Source organism: Arachis ipaensis, chromosome B10, assembly GCF_000816755.2.
Source record: "Arachis ipaensis cultivar K30076 chromosome B10, Araip1.1, whole genome shotgun sequence".
Classification (NCBI taxonomy): Eukaryota; Viridiplantae; Streptophyta; class Magnoliopsida; order Fabales; family Fabaceae; genus Arachis; species Arachis ipaensis.
The window spans coordinates 118,554,040-118,566,001 of NC_029794.2; positions in this window are offsets into that span (position 1 = coordinate 118,554,040).

Below are 11,962 nucleotides of genomic sequence, written 5' to 3' on the forward strand. Positions count from 1 at the left end.
GTCAAAATATACAAAGAGGTCTGCCATACAGAAAAAATTCCCCCAGCACAGCCCCTCAAAGGAAAAAGAGGAGGAGGAAATCGGAAGGAATATTGTGAATATCATTGGGTCAGAGGACACGCCACCAACGAATGCTTCGACTTAAAAAATATCATAGAAAAATTGGTGAGGGAAGGAAAATTAGATCGATTCCTGGCCACCCGAGATGATGATCAAAGAAAAAGACGAAGGGATGAAGATACCGAACGAACAGAACGATCTCCTCGGACACCAGAAAGACATGTCCACATGATACATGACGGATTCGCAACAGGAGGGATCTCCAAATCTTCCCGCAAAAGGTATCTCAAAGAAGTATATCATGTCGAAGGAGGGGAGGAAGCACTCAACATCCCAGCGATAACATTCACTAAGGAGGATGCGTCCGGCATCATCACAGGACACGACGATCCCATGGTCATCACTATCATATTGGCAAACGCCAACCTACACCGCACCTTAATAGACCAAGGGAGCTCTGCCGACATCTTATTCAAGACAGCCTTTGATAAACTCGGCTTAGAAGAAAAAGAACTTAAGGCATATCCAAACAGTCTGTTCGGGTTAGGAGATACCCCGGTTCGACCACTAGGATATATATCACTACATACAACCTTCAGAAAAGGAGACCAATCCAGGACCCTCAAAATAGACTACATCGTAGTCTATGTAAGTTCAACTTATAATGCTCTCATAGGTCGGACAACACTCAACCAACTCGGCACAATAGTCTCGACCCCACACCTATGTATGAAGTTTCCAACTCCAAAAGGGATAGCCACGATAAAAGCTGACCAAAAGATGGCACGTCGCTGTTATAACGAAAGCCTAAACCTCAGAGGCAAAGGAGAAGAGTTCCACGCAATCGAGTTGGGCGGAGTTCAACGACAAGAAGATCTTCGCCCCCAACCAGAGGGCGAGATAGAAAAAATTCAGATCAGGGACACCTCGGAAAAAATAACTAATATCGGCACAATCCTCAAAGGAGATTTAAAAGAATTGCTAATACAATTCTTACGAGATAATGTCGACCTCTTTGCATGGAAAGCCGCGGACATGCCAGGCATAGACCCTAAGCTAATGTGCCACAAGTTGGCGGTCTACCCAGGATCTCGACCAGTACACCAGAGAGGAAGAAAGCTTGGGCCAGAACGATCCCAGGCTGTGGAAGAGCAAGTACAGGCACTACTGGAAGCTGGATTTATAAGAGAAGTTAAATACCCGCTATGGCTAGCCAACATCGTCTTGGTGAAAAAATCAAATGGGAAGTGGCGAATGTGCACCGATTACACCGATCTCAACAAAGCTTGTCCAAAAGATCCATACCCACTCCCAAGTATTGACGCCCTGGTAGATGCTTCCTCTGGATATAAATATCTCTCGTTTATGAATGCATATTCAGGATACAACCAAATTCCCATGTATCCACCAGATCAAGAAAAGACCTCGTTCTTAACACCAAAGGCAAACTACTGCTACATCGTGATGCCTTTCGGTCTCAAGAACGCAGGAGCTACTTATCAAAGACTAATGAATAAAGTTTTTTCGGATCACATCGGAAAGATCATGGAGGTCTATGTGGACGACATGCTAATAAAAACACAAAGCGAAGAGACACTATTGTCCGACCTGGCTCAAGTATTCGACACCATAAGGAAGCATGACATGCGACTCAATCCCGCGAAATGCACCTTTGCAGTAGAAGCAGGCAAATTCTTAGGCTTCATGCTCACTCAAAGAGAAATTAAAGCAAATCCAGACAAATGTCAGGCCATACTCAACATGAAGAGCCCAACCTGTGTTAAAGAAAGTACAGCAACTCAACGGGAGACTGGCCGCCCTATCCCGATTCTTAGCAGGAGCCGCGATAAGATCTCTTCCCTTCTATGCTACTTTAAGAAAGGGAAAACAATTCGAATGGACAATAGAGTGTGAGCAAGCCTTCCAAGACCTCAAGAAGTTCTTAGGACAGCCACCTATCCTATCCCGACCGCGAGTTGGAGAACCACTCATATTATACCTCGCAGTGGGAAGTAAGGCAGTAGCATCAGCATTAGTCAGAGAAGACAAAAATGGACAACAACCTGTCTACTTCATTAGCAAGGCACTACAGGAATCCGAGCTGAACTACCAAAAAATAGAAAAATTCGCCTATACTCTTATCCTAACATCTCGACGACTCCGCCCGTACTTCCAGGCTCAAACCATTAAGGTTCGAACTAACCAACCCATAAAAGGAATATTGCAGAAAACAGATCTAGCAGGCAGAATCTTACAATGGGCAGTCGAGTTGTCAGAGTTTGATCTCCAATATGAAGCTCGGACGGCAATCAAATCACAATATCTGGCCGACTTTATCGCAGAATTCACAGATGCCCTAGAAACCCCCACAGAATGGAACCTTTACGTGGATGGTTCTTCAAATAAGACTGGAAGTGGCGCAGGCATGATAATAGAAAGCAACCAAGAACCCAAGTTGAGCTCTCCCTCAAGTTCGGGTTCCCGGCCTCAAACAACCAGGCGGAATATGAAGCATTATTAGCTGGCTTGAAGCTGGCTAAAGAGGTCGGAGCTCAAAAACTCAACATTTACAGCGATTCACAAGTGGTTACATCACAAATAACAGGGAGCTACCAAGCCAAAGATCCCACCATGAAAAAGTATATGGATAAAACCAAGGAACAGCTCGAACAAATCAGGGAGTATAAGATCTGCCACATACCCCGCGAATAAAATGTCCGAGCTGATGCACTCTCAAAACTAGCCAGCACCAAACAAGGGGGTAACAATAGAAGCCTCATCCAGGAAATGTTGCAGAACCCGTCAATCTCGGAAGAGGAAAAAGTCCTGACTATAATAAGTCAGAACCAAGGATGGATGACCCCTATAACCAACTACCTCAAAACAGGAACGCTCCCCATAGAAGAAAAGGAGGCAAAAAGGTTAAAAAGGGAGGCACAGTACTACACCATCATAAACAACATCCTGTACAAAAGAGGAATCTTAACACCTTTACTAAAATGCGTGCCAACCTCCAACACAAGAGAAGTGCTAGAAGAAATACACGGCGGTATCTGTGGCAATCATCTCGGAGCACGAGCTCTCGCCAAAAAAGTGCTCCGGGCGGGATTTTATTGGCCAACTCTACAAAAAGAAGCCACAGAATTTGTAAAGACATGCCCACCATGTCAGAAACATGCCAACTTTCACATCGTCCCGCCAGAAGAGCTCATCAGCGTGACTTCGCCTTGGCCATTTGCAAAATGGGGACTCGATCTTCTCGGCCCCTTCCAACAAGGATCAGGACAAGTTAAATTCCTCATAGTAGGGGTAGATTACTTTACAAAGTGGATCGAGGCAGAGCCCCTAGCCAATGCCACCGCTCAAAGAAGCCGGAAATTCTTATATAGAAACATTGTCACGAGGTTCGGGGTTCCATATTCAATAACCACAGACAATGGCACTCAATTCACAGATGCAGACTTCAGAAAACTAGTAGCCGACTTGAATATAAAGCACTAGTACACCTCCGTTGAACATCCACAAGCCAACGGACAGGCCGAAGCTACTAACAAAGTCATACTGGCCGGATTAAAACGGAGATTACAAGATGCAAAGGGAGCCTGGGCAGAAGAGCTTCCACAGGTCCTATGGGCATATCGAACAACGCCACATTCCACCACGAAGGAATCCCCCTTCCGATTAGCATATGGAATAGAGGCAATGATTCCAGTAGAGATCGAGGAAGGGTCGCCCAGAGTAGTTCACTACAATGAGGGAGCAAACTCCCAACTTCAGAGAGAAGAGCTCGACTTGTTACCTGAACTCCAGGAAAGAGCTCGGATCAGGGAAGAAGCTCTAAAGCACCGAATGGCTTCCAGATATAATCAAAAGGTAGTGCCGAGAAGTTTTGCAGAGAATGATCTCATCCTAATCCGAAATGATATCGGAACAACTCGACCAGGAGAAGGAAAGCTGGCAGCGAACTGGAAAGGACCCTACCGAGTTGTAGAAGTACTTGGAAAGGGCTACTACAGACTGTCTGAACTCGATGGACGAGAGCTTCCCAGGTCGTGGCACGCTTGCAACCTAAGAAGGTACTACAGTTAAGAAAAGATAAAGATCTCATCATTGGATGCACTCTTTTTCCTGAAAAGGTTTTTTAATGAGGCACCAAGTTGAGACTCAGACAATCCCATATGTATCTATTTGCACTTTTCCTTTAAATAAAATATATTTTAGATATTCTACAAAGATTTCAAGATGCATTAATCTGAAGCATTCATCGTCCGATTATAAAGCAACAGATTGGCAGAAAGTGAAAAAGAATTTCACTGCACGATCACGATAAAGACAACCGTCCGATAAAGGTGAAAACGCGATTCACCCAAAGGACGATCTAGAGATGACAACCACTTTCTATAAATCGGCAAAGATGAACACAGAATAATGTAAGAAGTTATCGAAAGTGATCTAAAAAAGAACCTGACGAGGTCTTACAGATCGCTAAAATAATAACTTAAAAACTGGTCGAACATTAAGAAGTCGAACCAGGTCAAACCAAGTTATAAGTAAACCCTAGAAAGAGGTCTGGCCAACCCTATTAAAGAGGATTACTTTAACTTAGAAGGGCCCGACATCACAAAGTCAGCCCAAAACAAAAAGTTATTAAAGTAGTGCCTGAAAGAGATCTGACAAAGATCCAAGAAAGAGGACTACAAAAAATAACTTAAGGGAGACCGACATAACCAAGTCGGACTCCTACTACCAAAAAAGTTATCAAAGTAGTCCCTGAAAGAGATCTGACAAAGATCCAAAAAAGAGGACTACAAAAAAATAACTTAAGGGAGACCGACATAACCAAGTCTGACTCCTACTACCAAAATGTTATCAAAGTAGTCCCTGAAAGAGATCTGACAAAGATCCAAGAAAGAGGACTACAAAAAATAACCTAAGGGAGACCGACATAACCAAGACGGACTCTTACTACCAAAAAGTTGTCAAAGTAGTCCCTGAAAGAGATCTGACAAAGATCCAAGAAAGAGGACTACAAAAAATAACTTAAGGGATACCGACATAACCAAGTCGGACTCCTACTACTGATAAGTTATCAAAGTAATCCCTGAAAGAGACTTGACAAAGGTCCAAGAAAGAGGATTACAAAAATAACTAAAAAGAGATCGACCTGACGAAGTCAATCTCCTACAGACAAGTTATAAAAAAGTAATCTCTGAAAGAGAGGATTACAATAATAACTTAAAAAGGGACCAACGCAAAGGAACTAGTCACAAATTCGGAAAGCCAAGAAACAAGTTGGACCTCACAAATCGTAACCTCAAAGAATTCAAGCTGCAAACAACGAAATAACCCAAGGAGGTCGAGCCACAAGATATCACACATCAGCAGAAAACAGAAAAATGGCAAATCAAAAGGCATTATGTAAAATCTACAAAGTTGCAAAAGCCTCGAAGGCCAGCAAAATCTAAGGATGGCGAGCTACCTTTTTTGTTTGTCAAAATAAAAGTTGCTAGAAAAGCAACTAGGAAAGCGTCAATAAATAAATAAGAAAGTTTTAAAAAGCCCACAAGCCGGGCCAACTACACAAATTCCCATGAAAGAGATCAGCAAGCATCAGGAGCCTTCTTGGCAGCATCAGGACAAGGAGAAGAAGGACGAGTCTGAATCGGTACGGCGTCTACAGTTCCATCCTCCCGGTTCAGAATCTGGCAATCCGAATCAGGTGCAACCGGAGGAACAGAAGAAGTCGGCACTTTAGCAGAGGACACAGGGGGAGGAACAACCTCATCATCATCACCCTCATCATCAGGGACAATCTTTCCATCTCTGACAATATTATCCAGGCTAAAAAGGGTGAGATCGGCCTCGGGAGCAATGACCCAAACTTGCTCCTTCAAGTTCTCGTAAGCAGCAGTCACGCTGCCAACGAGATGACCTTGAAGCTCAGAATAATCTTCCCGGGCATGGTCGAGCTCCTCTCTCAGGCGCATCACCTCTCGATAAGAGGTAACGTAACTATCCTTGTGCATCAAGACTGCGTCCTCAGCCAACCTCAACGAAGCTGCCAATGACTGAGAACTCGCCTCCTCATTCTTCAAGTCCTTCTCCAGCTTGGCCACCTTCGTCTCAAGCTCCTCCTTTAACTCCTTCATCCGATCAAACTCTTGTTTCGCCTCCTCCATAAATGCTTTAGTGGCGTGGAGAAGGAGATTCTGAGCAGTCCGATATATGGCAGCCGACATATACGCCATCTTCACATGATTTCGAGCCATGAATTCCAAGTGATGAAGGATGGACACATCGTCCATGGAGAGAGCGCCGTAGGGACCGATTTGTTGATCCACGAATTCAATAGCATTAAAATCAGGAGCATCGAGGTCGAAGGGCTCAGCAGTCTTTTGTTTTTTATTGAGAGGAGCAACAGAAGGAGCAGCAGAGGCGACGTGAGGATCTACCAAACGAACTCGGGGTGTAGGGATCACTTTCTTCACCCCGGCGGAACTCTGCACTGATGGCTTCTCGCGCACCTGGGAGGATCCCTCCCCAGCTGCCCTGGCAGCAACATTTCTGGCAGCAGTCGCCCGCTATGCCCTCTTAAAAGCTTTCATAGCTTCATTATTCTTCATTGCCTCTGCAAGCAAAACAGAAAATTCAGCTACAAGTCGGATAAGTCGGAAAAGACAGCTACAAGCAACATAAACAAGATAATAAAAGAAACACAAGATACCCAGTTCAGTTTGAAGAAGAGAAGGATTGGTTAGAAATTTCTTTGTGTCAAGATGGGGAGGTTGACCCCAGCGTTCTTCCAAGATAGTCACAAAGGCTCGCTCAGCCTCATCCAACATTTCTCACGAATACCGGGAGACCCTCACGTCTTTTTGCCATTTCAAGGGAAAAGCAGGTTCGTCGTTCTCATCCAGAAAAAAGGGCCGAGCTCCTTCAACAGCTCGGACCTTGAAAAAGTAGTTTTTAAAATCACGGAACGACTCGTCAAACATGGAAAAAACCTTCTTTCCTTGGGTAGAACGAAAGGAGACCCAAGCTAACTTCTTTTTTACCACACCGGGCTTAGTCAAGACAAACAGATAGAAAAAGAGAGATTGGGAAGCAGGAATACCAAAACCATCGCACAGCAATTGAAAAATTTTAATAAAACCCCAGGAATTGGGGTGAAGTTGAGAAGGGGCAATATTACAAGACCATAACAGGTCAGCTTCAAATTTGGTAAAATGAAGGGTGATACCCAGCTGACCAAAGAAAAAATCATAAGCATAAAAGAAAGGGCGACCATCAACAACCCGAGTTGAAAAGCAGACTCTCTCGTCAGAAGAGGGGGGACAAGTTCATAGTTCTTCTCATCTCCAGAATTACTACAGACACTATGAAACTGCCTAAGTTGAGCACAAAAATCAGAATCAACCAACGAGACACACATGAGAACCATGGAGTCCACCCAGTCGGCCATACCCGCGGGAACCTAGGAAGGCATCTCTACAACGTTATTTCGGGAAGACATGAGGTCAACTAAATCCTACAAAAGAAAAGAAGAGTGGATTACTAACAAAACATCTCGGATGAGGGGCAAAACAACTCGACAGACAAACAAACAGGAAAGGAAAACCCCAAGACTCAAACCAAAGCCCTTGGGGCATCCCTTGGAGGCAGTAAACAAACAAGGACTTTCAAGTTACTTCTACAGCCTACATCCCGGCACTCATCAAAATAAAATACAGAAAGAAAAACAAAGGAAGAAAAAACACAAAAGGTCCACCCTCCTACAGTTTATCAGAAGTTTCAAAAAAGGCCAAGGCAGAAAAACAGCAAAAGGCGCAAACTTTCTCAAAATAAAGCGAAAAATCAGCAGAGAACAAGCATCAACATCGAACACACCAAACACGAATCATCAAAGACGCAACTCACAAACATGCAAAGCCCCAAAAAGCATCAAGCAACAGGAAAAGCAAAAAGGATCATGCAGAAGAGGAAAGAAACTCCCGGAACACACATTTCAAAATAGGAGCGACAAAAAATAGAAAGATACAAACTTTCCTTAAAAGCAAAATCAAAACTCCATCATAAAACCAAAGCGACAAAAGAAGAAGAAAAATGCGAGTGAAATTAACCTGGAGAAGAAAGAAGCTTCAAGGGAAGGAAGAGACGCAGAAATGAAAGCTACCCAGAAAAACGCCAAGCAACGCCGCAACGCAAGGAAAACAGAAATATGGGCGAAAAGCAGAGAGTAAGAGAACAAAGGAAGAAATTGCGAAGAAGTTACGAAAAGAGCGAAGAAGGGAAACCGTTTCCTGAGTATGAAATTCAAAAATAAAGAAGTTTAAGGGAAATGGGGCAATTAAATGCCAATTAATTAGGGTATTAAACCCTCGCACGTTCCCCAGAAAAAAGCGCTAATACAAAAGCGCGCGCTTTTTGAGGAAAAACGTTCTACATTCAAAAGCTGCTACGAAGGAATCGACAAAAATGCTTGAGTTCGGCTTCAAGAAGGACTGAAGTCAAGGACTCGACCTCGACAAAGAAGACCGAGCTCAAGCAGGGGCACTGTTCATACCCTGGGTCGAGCTATCCGACCCGGAATGATCAATGATAAAGCGACCGACCTCTTCAGGTCGAGCGGACCGACTTCTTCTTAAAGAACTCGGCCGTGTCAACAAAAGAGCCCAGTAAAGGGCCCAAATGGAGGAACACGACCCAAATCCAAAGGCACTTCAAGCCTATAGAGATAAAGGCGGTGCCCTTGAAGATAAGCTGACTTCACTCAAAATAAGATAAGATAAAGTAACTAACTTATCTTACCCGAAAGGTCAGCCCACATTACTATAAATACACTGGAGCACCCAGGTATAACTCATACTCTGATTCTACATAACACCTGTTTAATACCCATGCTAACTTAAGCATTGGAGTCTCTTGCAGGTACCCCCACCCTTCGGTGACAGAGGATCAGCAGCACGTTCAGGTCCAAACAAGTCGGACGTACCAGCTCCAGTCACCATTCACCAGCCGGACACATCGGTTCCGACCAGCACAGAAGATCTCGTCCGAGATCGACCTACAGTTTCAGGTAACCCTCGAAACATTAATATTATTGATATTATTATTAATATTATTATTAATATTAATAAACGGTTACTAACCGTTTAGTACCATTTGGTTGAAGGGACACAACCTTTTAAGGATTGTGTATGTTCAAAACATTGTATCTATTGGCTAAAGGGACACAACTCTTTAAGAATTGTGTATGTTCAAAATATTGTATCTATTGACAATAGAAAAGACACAACTATTTGTATACGTAACTAATCATAATTACTACGTGCAATGTGTATAAATAAGTCCTTGTCCACTATTTCAGAAACACAAGTACTAAGTGTACATTTTAATCAATTATTAAGAAATTTTCTTTGTTCAGGAGAGTTGAAAATTTCTTACCATTGCTAATTAAGAAAGGTTTCATTGTATCCTGTGAGAGTATTGTCATCAACCCTATAGCAACTAAGTGTGGGGACAAATATCTCTCTAAAAAAAGCGATCTAATCGTGCCTTGAAACCACTACACAAATATAAGATTTTGTCATCTTCTCATACTACTATACCCAACAATTATACTTACAAATACTCATATCTCATATACAGCACACACAAATTAATTATGAATATATCTTGTTTACAAGTAAATGAGATATATTGAGTATGTCAACTCCCATGTATTATGAGTATATTCGTTTTATTTGTTTAAAATTTGTGTCTTATCTCTCTGTTACTGTATAAACGAGATATATTCATAATTAATTCATTTATATAGTAAACGAAATAAGTAATAGGATAAAAATATAAATTGTGTCTAAATTATCTATACAAATAAATAATTTATTTTAAAAAATCTGACAATATAACATGGTTATGGGATATTTTTTAGAGGAGCTATGAAAACTTTTCTGTGTGATTTTTTGTCGGCTAATTTTTTTTATATTGATTAAATATATGTGTAATACATTGTTATTGGAAGATTAGATGTTTTTTTTATATGGTGTTTTATTCAAATTGGACGGTCCAATTTGATTGAAGAAAAAAATAAACTACAAATCAGAGAGTTCGATTTGTATTTTTTATTTATTTTTATTTTTTATAATAAAAATCAGACGGTTCGATTTCAACATTAAAAATTTTTTTATTTTCGAGATAACAAATCGGATTTGTGATCGTTTGTTTAAAAAAAAAAATAATACAAACAAATCGGTGTCTCCGATTTGTATATTCCATACTAGTGTGAAACACACCTCTCCTCACAACTTCTTGTTATACACTTCTCTCTCTCACACATGAAAAATAATAAACGTTTTTTGTCTGTACCCATTTTTAGGCCACAGGGCCAAGGCCCGCCCAGCATACCCGAGAAAGGACGAACAAACAGCTACTCCTTCCAAGCTGCTGCTTCCACCAGACCTCCACCGATCAGCACCAGAACTCAGAGCTGACGATCTTTGTTTTATCCATAGTTCCATACCCTCATCTCTTTTGTTTTTGTTTAGAGGAATATCACCACCTAATTACTCATTAGCACAAGTAGCAATGCAAGGCCGAATATAGAACTTAGTCAATATTAGAAAGAATTTAATCTTCATTAATTTAATTAAGAGAAAATATAAGAAATTAAAATTTAAAATTTAAAATTTATGATTTTAAATTTAAAATCAAAATAAATAAAATCATTTTTAAAAAAATAAACTCATATTAACTACAAAAAAGCCAACCAAAAATTTTGATTAAAAAGAAAACAAAAACTTAAAGCTTGTCTTGTAGACTCCTACTAGTTAGTGATCAACCAACAAAGTAAACAATAATGAAAAAGTTGATAAAAGTTGGCAATTGATGGACGTCAAATTTTGATCACATAATGTTCCTACACGGACACATCGGATGAATCTAATGCATGTATTCGAGGTTCAACCGGAATTCAATCGGTTTAATTAAATATAAAATAAAATTATTAAAAAATTTATTTTCAAAAATAAAAATTTATAATTAGCAACCATCACCAACACAAACTTGCACAAATCAAATACAGTTAACAACACATCAACAGAAATAGCTTTTGGATTTATACCATTTCTAATCACATCAACAAACCAACAACACATGCAACATCAGGACACAATCAACAATTACATCCGAAAGTTTAAAAGACAAACTCAAAGATTAAAATCCATTACAATTAGATAATAAATTCAGAAATCAACACAAAATTAACAAAATACATCCGAAAATTTAGAACACAATCAACAACTACATCCAGAAGTTCATAAGACAAACTCAGAAATTAAAATCCATTACAATTAGACAATAAAATTAAAAATTAACACAAAATTAACAAAATACCATGAACAATCAACCATATTATTTCAAAAAATTAACTCAAAACCAGAAAAATTAACTCAAAACTAAAAAAGCAGTGAACTTGAACAACCGTTGGAGGATGAAGGTGAAAGCAAGGGTTGCTATTGTGAGTAAGCAACCGTGGAAGAGAGGCAGAGAGCTTGAAGAGAGAGAGAGACGCGACGGTGATGAGAGAGCTCCGAGCAGAGACGAGCTTGATGATGAGGGCAGAAGCAGGCTTGATGACGAGGGAAGAGACGTTGATGACAACAGTGGCTCCGAGCAGATCTGGCGAGGGAGGAACCAAGCTGATGCGAGGGAGGAACGTTGACAGAGACGAGGATCGAGCAACCACGAGCAGACGACGAAAATAGGGCGAGGAGAAGAGGAATGTTGAGCAACGACAGCACCCTCCCACCGAGAGAAGAGTTCGGCGATGAAGAGTGGATAGTGGCTGGGTGCTGCTCTATGGAGGTTTGGGGCTGGGTTCTTCACTCCCGTCTCCAGAATTTTC